The sequence below is a fragment of the Xenopus laevis genome, chromosome 2S (assembly GCF_017654675.1).
Source record: "Xenopus laevis strain J_2021 chromosome 2S, Xenopus_laevis_v10.1, whole genome shotgun sequence".
In the NCBI taxonomy this organism is placed as follows: Eukaryota; Metazoa; Chordata; class Amphibia; order Anura; family Pipidae; genus Xenopus; species Xenopus laevis.
The window spans coordinates 70,703,243-70,722,597 of record NC_054374.1 but is presented as its reverse complement, the minus strand read 5'-3'; positions in this window follow the sequence as shown (position 1 = coordinate 70,722,597).

Here is a 19,355-nt window from a genome sequence, read left to right as displayed (position 1 = left end):
TATAACCATTCATGATGCATTATTTCCATATTCCATATATGCTTTTTAAATAGGTGACCAGTAAATTCTATCTGTAGATTGGTTGCTATAAGTGTCTAGACCTGTAGCAGGCATTGAGCCATTTATTTCATAAGCCTAAAAGTATACTGTACATCCCATGGGCACCGGCTTTCATGACAGAACAGATTAGTGAATGGTTTTAGTTCATATACATACTGCTCCTTTTCATCCAGGATTCTAAAAGCCATAACATTGACAATACCTTCTCTTTTACCCTAATGACTCAACAAAAAAACACTGACATGATAAAAATAATTATGTGCTATGAGAATTCAACATTGTTTGGTACAACTACAATCTATAGTTATAGTTTATCTATAGAGTGGGTAAAGAAGAAAGTAAGGCAATGAGTTATTTCATTGTTTTTCAAAAAAATACAGCATATCAGTGAAGTCTTTCCATTTTAAAATAATTAAGAATTCCGGTCTGGTCGATTCAGCTATAGACGTAGACAATTTTAGCTTAAATATTACCTGTACTGACCTTGGCACTCTGCTGCTTATTAAACACTTCATTAATAGCATTTTCAGGAATTATCCAAGGTAGGAAGTTCTCATCAATATTAGAGGGGGCACCATCCACTCGTAGAACTATTATGTACATAACTCGACCCAATTCATTGTACTGACCATTTTTATCAAACCTTCTCTATAAGAACTCTGGCTGGATCCTCTGTTCTTGATTTTCCATAAATTGTGCTACTTGAATCCATAAATAAATGTAATATTGTTTTAAAGCAAATATGATCATAAAGAACATTTAAGTAAATTAAAAATGACCAACTGGCTACTACATACTATGAATAGATCTGAGACTTGCCATTTCATATAAAAGGCAAAAAATGCAAGAAATAGAACCATTTCCTATCCTTACATACAAGCTACATTTGATATCTACTTCTCTTTTGTCATCTAAAAAGCACAAGGAATAATTTCTTTCCCTTTTTTTAAAACCTTTTTAAGATTCATATCTCTAGCCAACTTTTAAGTAACTGAGGTCAGCTCTGTGTTTTATAGGGATACATGTCATTATGGGAAGTTTTAAGGTTTTATTTTACTTAAGTGACTTTTCAAATTCATTTAATGATACTGTTATGCCACCATTTCACTAATTAACAATTTTTCCCCAAGATTCTTCTTTGTCACCAGCATTCACTCACTGTCTCATGGTCTTCATTGACTTGCTTTGTAAATCATATTATATCCACTTCCAACTTTTGTTTTATCCAGTTAATATTTCTTAAGGTTTCTCTCCATCATTCCATGTGTTTTCTTCTGCATTGCTCATGTTTCATGGTGTACTGTTTACATAAGCTACCATTTTCCAATGCGTCTCCACAATAATTCTTCTATTTTCTCATATACTTCTCAATCAGAGTCTTTATGTCCTTTCAGTTGGAAACTTGTCATTAATTTTAATGGTGCACTTTTAATGTGGCATGATGTGGCTGCATTTATATAAATGGTAATTTGTGTAATAAAGAACCAAATAATACAAAACTGAGAGCATATTCAATGTTTAAGTACAAATTCATAATGTGTAAGGGAGTCAAATGAAATAAATTCTACCGATGGAAGCCTTGGATATCTGGAAGTCTCTGCAAGGACTTTATTACGGAGGATGACAAATCTCCCCATTCAAGTGGTTCATTTCATCCATTGTCTGAAGCTTCTCAGATCCAAGGCCGATAGGAAAACCATGATCTACTCTGCTTAATATTATGCATGTCCTAACCAGTATCAAATCCCATCTGCAAGGTAAGAAGATAGAGACAGAGACAGATACAATCTGACGTGCTGGAGGACGTGATTTATTAATAGCCACCTCAGTGGTGGAGAACATGGCAGGACGGTTAGAGGAAAACCATCATGATGTATTGGGCTGGAATACTAGAGATCGAATGTTGCCTGCATTAATCGGAAAGTTTTCTTGCTGATAGTTTGTATCCCCGGATGCTGCTCTCACAGAGAAAGCCAAATGTCCCTACAAGTGGAAACTAAGCATATGACAGCAAGTTAATACTATAAATAGTTCTAGAAACCCAGTAAACAATTAAATATTTTTCCTTTTTACAGCTAAGAAGTCTGAAAAACAATGCATTGTTAATGAGGGAGCTCATGTGCGTATTAAGCACAATAATATGTAAATTGTAACTTTTTTTTATTTTGGTTCATTTTCAAGGGATATTTCTTTAACTCTTTAAATGACTGTGCATTTTTCTTTGCCATATTAATGTGTAACAGCATTCACTCTTTCCAATTTGAAATTTGGATTAAATGAAGAATTGGTTGTATAAATTGTATAAAGTGTATTTATGGATACCAGTTTTCTGGATAATAGATCCCTTAATTATAAATCAAAATTCATCATCAGCAATTATAAATAATCCCCAATTTATCCAAGGAAATATTGCTTTAAACCTGCTAGCACTTAAAACACTTAATGACTTTGGACATATTACTTGTATTTTTGAACAATATAACAGGATGACTGGGGAACTGGCAGCTATGCTCTCAATCTCAGCGAAGCACCCCCGCTCCAGGTGTAGGATATATGCAAATCACAGAGAGAGCTGAGAGAAAGCAAACGAAGAGGCAGAACTTGCTGCTAAGTGCTCTTTATTGCACACAACATGTTTCGGGCCCAAAGCCCTTTATCAAGTGTACAAATCATTATGTGAACAGACTTTTTAAGGTGTAAAACAGGAAGTGAGATCATCAAACATCATATGTCAATCAAAAGTGGCATGGTATTCATGTCGTCATAATTTATGTTAATAAAAATATATAAAATACCTTTGTTATAGTTCAACCGTGATACAGTGCTTATGTCATCACAATACGTGCTCATAAAATCGATAAAATATAAAAATAGTACAAAAATAGTCCAAATGGTCTTTTGACTTCATTCCAAGGTTACGAAATTTATATAAGTATTGCACAAAGGTTGTATCTACATAGTGTTTTAGTGAAACACTATGTAGATACAACCTTTTGTATCTATACAACCTTTTGGACTATTTTTGTACTATTTTTATATTTTATCGATTTTATGAGCACGTATTGTGATGACATAAGCACTGTATCACGGTTGAACTATAACAAAGGTATTTTATATATTTTTATTAACATAAATTATGACGACATGAATACCATGCCACTTTTGATTGACATATGATGTTTGATGATCTCACTTCCTGTTTTACACCTTAAAAAGTCTGTTCACATAATGATTTGTACACTTGATAAAGGGCTTTGGGCCCGAAACATGTTGTGTGCAATAAAGAGCACTTAGCAGCAAGTTCTGCCTCTTCGTTTGCTTTCTCTCAGCTCTCTCTGTGATTTGGACATATTACTTGTAGCATGTTAAAAACAATTCTATCATTTCCATGGACTATCATATGGAGTCTGTTACAAATAGCTACAAGTCACTGATGGCATACCATAAAGAAAAATTAAGTTGCAGTGGAGGAACAAAACAGAGAGGTGTTGTAGGGGTTATTCTTGACCTGGGGGGGGGTGCAAGTGTAACAGCATGCCCCTTAGTTTTCCTGCACATTGTGCTCTGCAATGAACACTGACTATGTACAAGGTAGGGATGTGTAGGGGACAGACAATTCCTATGTGTCACCCATCCCTCTACTCTTGGATCCTGCTCTGATCCAAACATCGTACAGAGAGCAGAGGCTGTGGCCATTTGCAGACAGACTAAAGCTGGCCATAGACGCACAGATAAAGAGTGTCGACATCTTTCGTCCGGCAGGGATCGGTTGTTTGGTCGATCGGACAGGTTTGATTTTGACCTGACCGATCCCACCGGAGCCCATTGCACATCGTAATCAGATCGTTCGGCCATACAGCCGAACGTTCAGATTACCCCCGATATAGCCATGCTCGTTAATGGCATATCGGGGGAAAGATACGCTTGTTTGGCGATGTCGCCAAACGAGCGGATCTTTGCGTCTATGGCCACCTTAACTCAGCAGCAAGTCCAAAAAAGGTGATTGCAGCTTGAGCCTTACATGTGTAGTGTGCAAAGTGCAGTCTTTTCTCATACTATGGACATTTTACCTATAACTCCAGCATACAGTATGTGTGGCCATGCATGGAGTTGCACCCACCACAATTGCAACCAATGCATCAAAACAAATTTTCAAAGTCGAGATTATGTCACTTTCAGTGCTTACTGTTATAGAACCTCATTCTTTTGGTGCAAGTCTGCTGTGCATATTGGCGCAACCATCTTTGGGAACAATAGAATTCCTGCTGTGTTCAGGATTCCACTGAATCAAGAGGGTCAGTTGCATATGTTTCAGCATAAGAGGCAGGATAGTGCTTAATGCAACAATATGGAAGTGCATGGACCGTGTTTGGATGTATATACCTTTAATAAATGAAGTGGAACATTTGCATCTATTTTTGCATTCATTTTTGCATGCATAAATAACCCCTTAACATATAGCATAAGAATATACCATATTTCCATAGAGCATATGCTGTAGCTGACCATGAGAAATATACCGGTATGAGAAAATAGTTTCCCAGCGCCATATACCTATAATGAATTTTCCCATGGTTTTGAGCATCATTACGCCATCTTATGAATTGTATCCACCTCATTTCTCACCTTAACCTTTGATCTCTTACTGTTCTGCCATGTGAGCGCTACAGATTCCCCACAAAAATCAAGAATAGCCGAATCACAGATGAGCTTATTACAGTTTACATGTTGTGTACTACTTTTGAAAGATATCAGAGGGCATTTGCTATATTTGTAAATAGCTGCCATTTTGTAAAAATGGCAATAAATGTGACATGGATACAATAGTAAGAAATGGCTCAGAGCATCCTGCTTGTACATACATTTTCTTTACCTCTCTTGAATAGCCAACAGTTTATATAATGCTCATCCTTGGAATTTAATTGTTTTCTCACTCTTACATTCCATACATTCTTTCATAATGCAATTAAATGAACTGTTTGAAAGACAAAGTCGATTCACTCACACTGTGCTACCTATGGCAAAACCTACTGTATATATTCCCCATTTCTTCTGGAAACCTTTAGCATTTATATGTACAATGATCCTATTGTTGCACATATTTTAAATTGAATTCAGAGTGCGAGGGTAGGGTAAGAGAGAAGTAAATCCAGTAATTGCAGGGGCTGAAAGATAACAGGAACATTCTCTTAATCCTGGACTTGGGAACTGGTGCATCAGGTAAAAGTTCCTTAACTATTAAACATAGACTTCTATACAAGTACTTCAGTATACAAGTAACATGCAATTCTGCACTAATAATTCTATTCTGGCAATACGTATAACAAATAGCAATCATTTGAAAATAACAGTTTGGCTTTTATAAAATAGTATAAAAGATTAATAAATAAGAGAATAAAAAAGCAAAAATTTTCCCTGCAAAAATTACGCCCAGACTCCAAGGGGTGAAAAAAATTGTCACACAACAAAAAAAATTTTATGCTCTGCATTACGCGACAAAAAATATTTTACGCCCATAGACTTCAATGCATTTTGGTGACTTTGCACCATTTCGTGAATTTTAGGTGAAACGAAAAGGGTCAGATTCGCCCATCACTATATAAAGTTTTGTAATCAGCATATTTCATTACTGTGCAAAGATTCTGCATTTGTAATTGTCTGTCTGTTGTAGCTCACTGCAGGCTGTAGACAGTATAAAGATAGTTTGCAATGGCATTTAAACAGTTATTAATAAGTTTGTAAACTGTTAGGCTATGGAGACAACAGGAACATGCACTTAATCCTGCACATGGGAACTGGTGCATCATGTAAAAGTTCCTACCTTAGCTGTGCACATTGGTTCCCTCTGCAGTAGCAGACCAGGAAGTGTTCCTGGAAAATACAGTCTTACAGGAAACAACATTAAAGTAAGTGCTGGACTTGCACTCTTTTTATTAGGGGGTCCTAAATTGTCTTTTAAGCTGTGAGTCTCATGAACAGAATACTGAGAATGAGAACTACAGTAATAGGGAATTAAATGGAAGCCTATGCATTCTTGTAATTTGTACAGAAATGATACGTGAAATATTTATTTCAGGTGCAAAATATTACAAGTGCATGTAGTTTGCCATGTTCACATATTTACTATCTGTTACCCTAGCAGATGGTAACCCCAAAAAGTGTCACAACTTTATTGACAAAATAAATATGAAATTTCAGTGTAGCTCCTCATTTTTGATACAGGGTTATATTAAGCAGCAAAAATTTTTTCATTTGATATATTAGCTATATTTCCCTTTTTGCCACATATTTCCAAGTTGTTTATGATTTCCTTCATCAGCTTGAACCCAAGCCCGGGTTTGTGGCGAAGCCATTTTTAGGGGCGGTATGCCGCCCAGCCAATTTGATGCCCCTCACCGGGAGAAGTAGTACTTGGAGCGAAGGAGCATGAAAAACTATAAAACAGTGCGTACGCGGTGCAAGCATGTCAGGGGAGGGGGCACAAGAGGCAGCTGGCCTCGGGGAGCAGAGTTTATAAATTTTAGAAATAAAGCAATTCAGATTTCACAGTACACAGTTTGTCAAACACTTACTACCTGAACTAGAAAAAATATTCCCTTATGTGGAAACCCATTATCCAGAAAGCTCTGAATTATGGTAAGGCCATCTCCCAATGATAATTCTGATTTTTAAAATGATTTCCTTTTTGCCTGTAGTAATAAAACAGTAAATTTTACTTGACCCTAACTAAACTGTGTGCATCTGTGTGTATTGTGGTAGAGTGAACAAAGAAAATGTTAAAAAGGTGAGTTTTTCCTTTACGCTCTCCATAGAAGTAAATGTAATCTTCAAGGAAGATGTTACTAAACAGCAGGGTCGGACTGGGGGGGGGCTATCGGGGCTGCTCCCTCAGGGTCCCCTTCCACTATACGTGAACATACATGCGCACTGTGTTTTTGCCGCTGCCCCCCCGCGCATGTGCGCATACGCATAGTGTTTTTGCTGCGACCAGCTGGTCGCGGCAGGAAGAGAAAAGAGGCGCAGGGTGTGGATCTGGGCCGTGGCCCACAAGAGACAGGGTCAACCAGGTTTTTTCCCAGTGTCCCACCGGCCCAGTTCGACCCTGCTAAACAGAGAAAATCTTCTCTGTTTAAAGGATTTTTCTGTATGGTTCTGGAAGCAGGGACATTCTGGAATTTAACAGGTAGGCCAGTTACTCCATTCTTTTGATCCAATTTACATATTGGAGCTCACCTTTCAGTGGAAGGCTGTCCCGTGAAAAGGTATTTAATTCTAGTGAGACTTGTAGGAAGGTGTCGCAGGCACAGAGCAGGAAGGATATCTGCCTGTGTGAGGAACTCCCAGAGGGTCTGTAATGAGCAGAGGAGTCCTGTGGCCAAGTGACAGATCTATCTGAGTGAGACATTGAAGAAAAGTCGGGAGGCTGTGAAATCCCCAAAAAAGGAAAAGTTGTGAATACAGGGGTGACCCCAACTTATGTGTTTTTACTGGTAGTCCACAAGGGGCCCAGTTTAGTGAGGGAACTCATCAAATGTGAATGTGTAAAGGTAGTGCCCAGTGGGCAGGATTTATTTTTAGGACTTTTGTTTTGTATGTTGAAATGGTCACCCCTGTGTATAAATAAATTGCCTAAAAATTAAGTTGTCTGTTGTTGATCCGAAAGCTTACAGTATGTATTTATATCTGTACTTGTAAAGCGTTGTTAAAGGGGTTGTTCACCTTCAAACAACTAGTAGTTTTCAGATCAACAGCAATAACAACTTTTTCCAGTTACTTTCTGTTTTCTATGTGTGACAGTTTTTCGAATTGCATAAGGTAAAGGCATTGTCCAAGGACTAGTCACATAGCAGGACTAGACTAATGTTTTAGTGCTCCGAATGTAGATTCTTAGTTTTTTCTTGAAGAGATTGAGAGAGCACTCCTTATGGAGAAATTCAGGAATGGGATTCCAGAGGTAAGGAGCAGCAAGATAGAAAGGTTTGAGACAAGAGGTGCTTGTGGATGTGGATGGTGTGAAAAGAAGGTGGCTTTGAGAGGAGGGGAGAAGACGACCAGGATCGTACAGTGAGTCAAGTGAAGAAATGTAGAGAGGAGCAAAGGAGTGAAGGGCTTTGAATGTTATCCTCTGATTAACAGGCAGCCATGCCAAGGCTTTAGTTGGAGTTGACCAGGAGAGAGCAGGAGGATCTTGGTAGTTGAGTTTAAGATTGATTGCAGAGGAGAGAGAAGGAGTCAGGAAAACTGTTTAGTAGGATATTGCAGTAGTCTAAATGGGATAGGGTAAGGGCATGGGTTAATGCTTTGACTGTTTTTCCTGCAAGAAAGGGGTGTATCTTGGCTATATTTTAGAGGACGAAGACACAGGTTTTGGAAGTAATATTATTATGATTAGAGGAGGTAGTGTATTTGTAGCAAATCAAACCTATTGGGTTTTATTTAATGTTTAAATGATTTTAAGTAGTGTTAAGGTATGGAGATTCAAATTATGAAAAAAACCCAGGGGCCAAGCATTGCAGATAATAGATTCAATTTCTGTAAATACAAAAACAATGAGTAACCTGTAAAATACTGTATGTATTGTTATTAACTGTGATATGATCCGTTATAATAGTGTTAATCACATGTCACACAATTCTCTGAAACATTTATTATAAGGAATATTGAATTCTCTGATTTAAAATATGAATGGGGCTTGTCGCATTTGTATTCCATTACTTAAATGCCTTACATAATAATTAGGAGGATACTAACATAGACGTATAGACTGTTGTACAATTTTTGTTGATGCTTATGTACTGTACATTGGCAACCCCTCATTAATCATGCCATACCTCATGCAATTTCTTGAATCAGGTATAAACAGCAATATTTGTGGCAAGTAAAATGAATTGCGCGGACATTTTTAGTTATTTGTTATGTGAATTAACTAGCTCAGAAGTCTTTTATTTTTTTTTAACCTCTACAAACCTGCTCTTACTGTATTTTATTAACTTAAAATGCCTGATCTAACGGATAAAATAATTTCACTTGTGGGTTACAGCTCCAGTTCATTTCTGAAAGGGTTGGTTTTTAATAAGTCTATAAATATGCACATTGAAATAATTCAATATATATTGGGAAAACTCAATTTCAAAGATCTCCATGGTGTTACTTTAGCCTTTTGATGCTTTCCCCTGCACAGATAGGGTTAAACCATCCCTTTACACGGCAGTAGCAATCTGCACAAGGACTTTGTTAATTTCCCATCTCAAGTGATTACAGCTTTATGATCAGATGAATATTTGTAATTAGTGCTTCATAAAAAGCTGCAAATTACTTGGTATTAGGAGAACAAAAAAATGCACAGCCCATTTCTGTTCTCTGCTTGTGATGTTTAGCATGATAAACAATGATGCTCTGTAGTTTTGCTTTTAAGCGGTATCAGTTTGTATGTTTTGCAGATAAACATAACAAATCTTTATCCTGAATCTAGCTTGTGTTTGGAACTGGATCATTTTAAGGACAACAGCTACACGTATGTCTATGCAAAGAAAGTTGCCTTTAAGCACAACAAAGGCAACTTATCTGAACCCTGCATGTAGTGAGGTCCTGCAGAAGCACCTGTTATAGGTAGGAGGAGTGGGGGATAGAGATGGGCGAATTTGGCACGTTCTGCTTTGCCAAAAAAATTGCGAATTTCCAGTGAAATTCGCAAAACGGCGAAACATTTGCAAAACGGTGCCAGCTTCTCGTTTTTGACACCGGTGGCGAAAATGTGCCGGCGGTTTTGTGAATTTATTCGCCGCCAGTGAATCGCGGGAATTCGCCATGAATTTGCGCCTGGAGAATAAATTCGCCCATCATCAGATGGGGGTATCAGATGTAGTAAGAAAATATAAGACGGTAAGGCTACTTCAAAACATAAACTTGAACATTGGTTGGGGGTTCATTTTTCAAAGTTCAGATTTATTTTTAACAGTGTTTCAAACATTGTTTTGTGCAAATAATCATGAATTATAATTCTTATTTGAATTTTGAATGTATTTTACCTTGTAAAAATGCAGTAGTTCCAAGCACTTACCACCAGCCATTCAGCAACCGATCAGATGCTTGCCTTGAAACAGAAACAGCAGGTGTATAAACATTATTTGCTGATTGATTGTTATGGGTTAAAGGTTTCAAGGAAACTGTGCATCTTATAGTTATTGTTATTATTGCTATGATTGTTACAGTACTCCCATTGTTTTTCACCATCTGCAGCAGGTGCATTCGGGCAAGTGTGCCTGCCAGTTGAGGCATGCAAGTTTACAGCCAGAAAATGTGATGTTTGCATCCATGTGCCATTAAAAAAATATACACTAAAGATTGTTGGCCTAAAAAAAAAAAAACGAAATGAACTCAGAACCAAGCTTCCTAATGAGGCCCCAAAGTTTGCTACATACGCTCTTGTCAATAGAAATCTGAAAATGCTGTTTTTACCTGTTTTTATTAAACCATGGATTTCAAAATTTTAAACATTTCATTTTTTTTCTATTACTAAATCCATCTTTCAAATATAGGTCCAAAGCCAGAAAGCAAGAAATAGTCATATTAAATTCCAATGATGCACTAACACTAGACACGATCTTTACATAAGATTTTTTTTTTTAGAAAAAATGCCAGAAGTGAAAAAACATCTTTAAAGTGTGAAAATACAATTTTTTATTTTTGAACTTTTACTAGGCTCTGTAGCATGGTGGCTAATTTGGGTGGAGTTAAATAAATGATCAATAAGTAACAGGAGGGATTATATGAGGAGGGGGGGGCAAACATTTAGATTTACTATAGATGATCTGTTTTGCTTATTTATTAAAATTCAGTATGTATCAGGAGCAAGACTGCATGCTCTATATTGCTATGTTCCCAGTGACTGTTCGATCTGCTTCTAGCAGTTTCGGTCAATATTCTTTAAATTAAAGCATGGTATAGCTTGCATTAAGCTTGGGGGGCAATTAGATTTCTCAGACCCTGTCTGAATTTGCTTACCACAAATGCCCAAATTATGCTATTAGAGTTAAAGGGCACTAAAATGAAAATCCAATTTAATATCATATTAAAATGTTACTAGCAATGTTTAAAAATGTTTTTACATTATACTTGGATTAAACAAATCCTTCATTTTTGAGTTTAGCCAAAATATATGGTGGGGTATAATCCTTATTTAAACCTCTTTAACTAAAAACCCTAATTTGCACATTATAACAAAGACCTGTTGCTTTTAGGTGTTACAGGGCAAATCTTTTGAAATAAAAAACAACAAAAGTGGTATAAAGGTAATACCTTTATTGGACTAAAATAATCATAGCAAGCTTTCAGAACATTTTAGTTCCTTTTTCAAGCTGATTACAATGAAGCTGTGGTGTTGTCTGGTATATATACAACATTCAACTCATAAGCTTTTAGTTGACAAGACCTTTAACATTACATGACTTTTAGGGTTTGGATTTCAATTGATCACTATGCCAATCAGCTGAATCGAAATCCTGCTAAAAGTGCTTTTTTTCAGACAAATCACAAACCAGATCCTTGATTCAGTATATCTTCTGTTTTTTATATATATATATATATATATATATATATATATTATATATATATATATATATATATATATATATATATATATATATATATATATATATATATATATATATATATATATATATATATATATATATATATAGCTTTGTTTTCTACAAGAGCCCTCTTGTGGGTGCCAGATATCATTTGCTTTAAAGGTGATCTTTTCAACTCAGAAAGGTTATAGATTTATAGAGAATGGTTGGCCATCCAGAAACATTTGTATTTTTAGGAAACTATACTATGTATGTCTAAAGTGGAGCTTCTTATTAAACTGCACAAGCAGGAAACAAACAAGCTTCCAGTGCTTGGTGGCTGGACCTCTGAGAATGCTGCACTTCTGAAAGGATAATTATCATCCCCAGGAAACAGGGCCTGTAAATGATGAGAATATGATAACTGGGAATCCGTTTAAGCTTTTTTAGAGAAAATGCACTTTCTCATAAACCAACATACAGGTAAACCTCACAAATAGCTGCAAGTTTTTAGAGAAGATGTTTTCTTCCTAATAAAAAGAAAAGGAATTTGTGGCAGAAGACTGCCATATAAAAATAGAACAGCTGTAAGACTTACAAAATGGTCAGGATGGCAGCCAATCTTTGAATTCCACTTGAGAATATAAACAGTGTTGGTTTGATGAATTAGATGATTGATTATTGTTTATTAAATTCAAAGTGCCTCTGTATATCTTAGGTTGGCTAGCAGAGGTCAGTAGGAACACACAGAGATTTAATTATTTAGAGGAGGTCTCAAATTCTCAACCTTCAGTTATATATGGCATTGGAAGGAACAGTTGGACATACAAGTGCTGCAGTCTGTACAAGAATGGAAGAGAGAGAGAGAGAGAGAGAGAGAGAGAGAGAGAGATGTAAACAAAACATACTTTAGCTTACTGTGTGCACAGTGCATTGCTTCCATTTATTTTTTCATTCATCCATATGAATGGTACTGGATCATGCAATGGATCACAATGAATCACACATGGCAAATCCAAGATGGAGTTGCCCATAGTGCCATTTAGTGACGTGCTTCTGATTATTATCATCAAATTGAGGTTTGGCATGGAAATAAAAGGATACTACTGCCCAATTATAGGTCTTACTTCTTGGATGCCCTTATGAGTGGTGTAAGTACATATACAGCAGGGGCCTGTACAATGGGGGGCAGGACCACAGAGTCTACTGTATTGTATTCCCCTCTTCCCAGCCCTTCTCATGACTTGAGCACAGTGGTGTGGTCAGGGATATACGACAAGAGTGGTCTTGGGGAGGAGGGACTGTTAACACTGGGCTCACTCAGAAGATTTTTTGCAGGGGGCCTGGTGCAACCAAGTTACGCTACTGCTGGTAAAATTACTTTATGACTGATTCCTGTTTCCTGATCATCCTGAGTGTTTCTGACTACGCTGAATTGCTACCTGACCATCTGACCATTTGACTGGATTTCGACTTTGAGCTGTTTAACCATTTGTGTACCATACATGGGACTATTCTAGCCAGTCTGTACTGCTGCTTCCTTCTTGTTCCTGACTTCAACCACGTTAAGAGCCATTAGGGCTCTGACTGGATTGCAGTGGATTTTTCAATACACAGAGTATTTTCCTTCCTATAATTTTTTCATTAATACATATGAGTGGCACTGGATCATGCACTGGATACTACTGCTAGTATCGTTGGCACTCCTAAGGCACCTGTTTTAAGCTAGATGCAAAATTGTTGTGCTTAAGTCTGACAACAGGTGGTAAGCCACATAATGGATTTAAGGTTTTGCATGTTAGGACAAGAACTTTGATGTTTATCCATTTGTGTAACACAAAGGGACTATTCTAGTCAGTTTATACTGCTGCTTCTTGTTCCTGACTTCAACCTCAGTAAGAGCCATTGGGCTCTGCCTGGATCGCAGTTGATTGGTCACTAAAATCAGGCCTGTATGAGACCACAAAGGCCCGGGCCTAGGGTGGAGAAGTTTTAGAACAGCATGCCACCCTGCTGCATCCTTAACTATATTGGGAACTCTGAGTTCCCCTGCACTATGGCGCTATGGCCCTGAATATACACAGAGCACTTTCCTTCCATTCATTTTCTCATTCAGTGAGCGGCACTGAAGTAGCATCGGATCGCAGTGGTTTGTGCTATTCCTGTTAACGGCTTTGAGCTTCACAACATGCAAAAATGACACCTTAGCTAGTGCCCCAGTTTGATGATGTCATTTTCATTAGCCAAGTATATTTCATGTGAACCATGGGCAATACATTGCTAGCATGTAGTCTCACTTACCAATACAATACATAACATTACTTCTGGTTTGTAGTGGCTTGTCATGTGCCCATTAACCTGATCTCTGTACAACCTTTCTGTTAACTTCTAGAGAATATTTTTAAGGGCATATTTATCAGTCGGCAAATTTTAGTTTATTTCTTTAGCCAGTATGATCATATGCAAATGATAAGTGAGCTGCAGAGTCCTCGTCTGGGAAAATGTGGTTAGCTCTTTTTTCACCCTTTGATAAATATGCCCCTACATTTTCTTAACAGAATCTTATTTGCTCAATAAGCTTTAAAATAACTATTATATCTAAATGTTAAATTCGTTCACTCCTGACTTCTTTTGGGCTTTCTCTGTCATTAACTTATAGTTGAATTTTACATATTTACAAACTGAAATGTGTTTAATAAAACAGCCAAATTGTTTTGCTCATCTCTGTGTGGGTTAACGTGATATTATAGCTCCCAAATTTACTTGGAAGGCAGAGTGGGTGTTCAAACATAATGAAAACATTTGAGTAATCTGAATTGGAAATGTGATGCCAATAAAATGAAATAGGGAGCAGTTGTTTAATATGACGGATATAATAGTTTGTCAGTAGAACTTTGTGGTGAATGATTCAATGTCAGTGCTGCAGATAGACTCACTTGAGTCTGGCTGGTAAACATTTCCCACTGGCTACATACACATGCTAATACCTTGTTCTGGAAATATTCTCACATAGATGGAATGTAGTAAAGAATATCCAGCTGTCTTTAAAAAAACGTTCTACTAAAACCAGTTGGGGCAAATTTACTTACCTCCGAAGTTGCCCTAGCGTTCGATTCGCTGCACTTCGCCAGGCGACGTTTAGCCAAGGCGCCGCTAATTCACTAAAATCCAAGTTGCGCTCAGGGAGGCGAAAGGTAGCAAAGTTGCGCTAGCATTAATTTGTCAAGCAAAGTGAAGTTACACTAGCGATGCCTAATTTGCATACAGCGCCAAGTTAAAGTACAATGGATGTATATGTAGCAGCAAAAAAAACTTAATAAAATAGAGTTGTTATTGTGCCCTATACATGTACCCACTGTATAGTTTAGGTGCCATATTTTAGGAAATGTAGGGGGGAAGGAGGGTACCCCCAAAAAAATTTACGATCTTTTTCAGCCTTTCAGGGTTTTTTTGGACTTAGAAAAAAATTTCAATTTTTTTTGAAGCAAGTCCTATCTACTCTATTGCACTTGGCCTGGTCTGAGCTGGCGAAGTAAAGTCTGGTGCAAGAGGTAACGTTCAGTAAAATCCGCAAGTTAGGGAATTAGCGTAGTTACGTCCCTTCGCCATAGCGCAACTTCAACTGGCGTAAGGATGCAAAGTAGCGGTAGAGTAGATCCACTTCGCTAGCGAATATACGCCAGCACCTGTTAGTAAATCGGCGAAGTAATGAAATGACGTCACGCTGGCAAATTTGCGCTAGCATAAGCTGCTTCGCACTTTAGTGACTTTGCCCCTTAATGTTTTAAGGGCTACAAGGAGACTCTGTCAAGTTTAAATATTCTGCATGGCCTAAGCTAAATATTTAGCATACTTTCCAGTGGATACCTAGTATGCCACAATTCATTGTATGGATAGGGTTAAATCAAATCACTTCAGCAGCCACTTACTGATTTTTGGCCAGTGTGTGAGAGAGAGAGAAGATGCAAAGCTATAAATAGCGATGTACTGATTATATATCATGATGTGAGAAGTCACTTGCCGTTCTATCTCTTGAAATGATCACTGAATCAGTCCTCATTGTCCAGTCACATAAATACTGTATCGTTTTTCTCAAAAGTCTTTTGACTCCTTTAGCATCTTTGGCACTCCTAAGGCACCTGTTTTAAGCTAAATACAAAATTTTTATACTTACAATCATATGAAAAAGTTTGGGAACCCCTCTCAGCCTGCATAATAATTTACTCCACTTTCAAAAAAAAAGATAACTGTGGTATGTCTTTCATTTCCCAGGAACATCTGAGTACTGGGGTGTTTTCTGAACAAAGATTTTTAGTTTAGCAGTATTCAGTTGTATGAAATTAAATCAAATGTGAAAAACTGGCTGTTGGACACCCTTGTAATTTTGCTAATTTAAATGTATGTAACTGCTCAATGCTAATTACTGACAACACCAAATAGGTTGGATTAGCTTGTTAAGCCTTGAACTTCATAGGCAGGTGTGACCAACCATGAGAAAAGGTATTTAAGGTGGCCAATTGCAAGTTGTGCTTCTGTTTGACTCTCCTCTGAAGAGTGACAGCATGGGATCCTCAAAGCAACTCTCAAAAGATCTGAAAACAAAGATTGTTCAGTATCATGGTTTAGGGGAAGGTTACAAAAAGCTATCTCAGATGTTCAACTTTAAGGAATGTAATAAGGAAACGGAAGGCCACAGGCGCTGTAAAACTCAGGTCTGGCAGGTCAAGAAAAATACTGGAGCGGCATATGCTGAGGATTGTGAGAATGGTTACAGACAACCCAAAGATCACCTCCAAAGACCTGCAAGAACATCTTGCTGCAGATGGTTTATCTGTACATCGTTCTACAATTCAGCGCAACCTGCACAAAGAACATCTGTATGGCAGGGTGATGAGAAAGAAGCACTTTCTGCACTCACGCCACAAACAGAGTCGCTTGTTGTATGCAAAAGCTCATTTAGACAAGCCACAGTCATTTTGGAACAAAGTGCTTTGGAATGATGAGACAAAAATTTGGTCATAACAAAAAGCGTGGCAGTACAAGAACACAGCATTCCAAGAAAAACACCTGGTTCCATCATGCTGTAGGGCTGTGTGGCTAGTTCAAGGACTGTTGAGGGTTGGATGAATTCAACCCAATATCAATACATTTTTCAGGATAATGTTCAAGCATCAGTCACATTATTATTATTATTAACATGTATTTATATAGCGCCAACATATTGCGTAGCACTGTAAAGTAAATGTGATTATACAACTACATCACATGAATTATATACATAGAATATATGGAGTAACAAACATCACAATCAATACAGGTACAAACAGGTGAGGAAGGCCCTATGCATAGGCATACAGTCTAAAGGGAAGGGAGTAATACACAAGGTGTGGGAGTGGGCAAGATCGAATTAAGTGGGTGAGAAATGTGGTATTGTATGTGGTGTTGCGTTTGGTAGTTAAGCAGAGTAAGGGTAGGCTTCTCGAAAGAAGTGCGTTTTCAGAGATTTTTTAAAAGCAGAAAGGTTGGGAGAAAGTCGGACAGACCGTGGGAGAGAATTCCAGAAGAGGGGTGCAGCCCTTGCAAAGTCTTGAATGCGAGCATGTGAGGAGGTAATGAGAGAAGAGTTGAGTAGCAGGTCAGTAGAGGAGCGTAGTAAGCGGTTGGGTGAGTATATAGAGATGAGTTCAGAGATGTAGGGTGGGGCAGAGTTATGAAGTGCTTTGAAAGTCAGTGTCATTAATCAGTCTCCTGCGTTACAAAGTTACGCAGGGGTTGGATATTCCAACAAGATAATGACCCTAAACACACTTCGAAATCTACAAAGGCATTTATCCAGAGGGAGAAGTACAATATTCTGGAATGGCCGTCACAGTCCCCCGACTTGAATATCATGAAAAATCTATGGGATGATTTGAAGCAGGCTGTCCATGCTCGACAGCCATCAAATTTAACTGAACTGGAGAGATTTTGTATGGACAAATGGTCAAAAATACCGCCATCCAGAATCCAGACACTCATCAAAGGCTATAGGAGGCGTCTGTCTAGAGGCTGTTACATTTGCAAAAGGAGGCTCAACTAAGTATTGATGTAATATCTCTGTTGGGGTGCCCAAATTTATGCACCTCTAATTTTGTTATCGATGGGAAACCGAAAAAAAGACTGCTCCAGCTCACCGTTCTCCCCTTTAACCAGGTGCTCAGTCAACAGTGTCCCCACTGTAAGTACATCAAGAACTCCACAGCAGACGGCACTTCTGGATGTGTTTATTGGGAAAACTGAATAAGGGTTACAATCCAGAAACGCGTTAGGCGGTTTACAGCAGTTTTCCCAATAAACACATCCAGAAGTGTCGTCTGCCTGTTACCAAACATCAGGAAACTCACAACTCACAACTCAAGGGCAGTAGTCGAGATGCTGTTTCCCCTTGGTGATCATGCAGACTGGGGAATACTGGTCTAGGCTGCTTCTCCCTGCCTGGTAAGTCCTCCCCCTTTCTGCTCATATCCAATCTTCACCTCATGCTCCCTATGGCCTGTGTAACCTGGTCAAATCTCCCCTCCCTTTACATTCGCTTGTCCGGGAAGCCCTATTCATGTTAGGGCAAGAGCTCCTTTATTAAACATAAAAGCTAATCCACCATTTCTCTCACCATTACAGATCTTACATGGTCTTATGGGGTTGTGCAGCAGTATAAGTAACTGGTGGAATTATCGCTAGAAAAATGATGGTGTTTTAATTTAAAAGTTCAGCATATGATATTTCCTTGGCAATTGGGTCTGCCTTACAAAAAACTCAACTCATTCAGTGATTTAAAAGCACAGTATAGTTCAACTAGTGCAATTCAGCCATTGGAGAGTGGCCAGAAACTAGGATTTCTGTGTCCCTTTCACTTAAATGGAAAACATATGGAAGCATTGATACTGACAATGTTCAATGTAAAAAAGATTTAAGGGATTATTTAAAAAGATTGTGTGAAGATGTGCATATACCCCCCCCCCCAACATCTGGCTGTGCTCTACACCTCACCCTGGGTTAAAAATCTAGCGCAAGCTGCAGATTGTAGTGTTAGGGGGTGCAGGCCAGCTTTGCCTTTTATGTCTGAAAATCCATCCTTTGTCTATCTATAACTTGCACATCAATCATAGTGGACAGGTAGGAACTGAGCACAAAGACCTGCAGCAATACATCAATGGAGAAAAGTGGCAATTACAACCATTTTTTGCACTTTTAACACATCTTATTGAAAATTATCTTACCTCTATAATATTAGTCAAATGGGAGTTCAAAAAAACTTGATAAATCTGCCCCTTAGTGTGTCATAAGGTCCAGGCACACATGACCCACACCATCAGCAAAGATACGTAGGAAGCGTTTAAACCACAATTTTGCCAGTTTTATTGTGTGATCTAAAGTCATGATTTTGAGGGTTGAATTTGGTTCAACGTAGAAAGGCTTGGATTCGGGAATGTAAATTAAATTGTAAGCAAAAAAAACCATTCATAATGTTAAGGGTGTAGCAATATGGGTAGGCAGACCCTGTGGTTATTTAGATGCCATTTACATGACTTTCATTACACTTCCCAACATTCACTGTTTAAAGCTTCATTGACAAACACAGGGGCCAATTAAATAAATATCGAACTGGTATATCCAGTGGGATTCCCAGCAGTTAACAGGAGGCTTAACTATTTGGAAAAGCATTATTCTGTGCTGTAACTAATCATT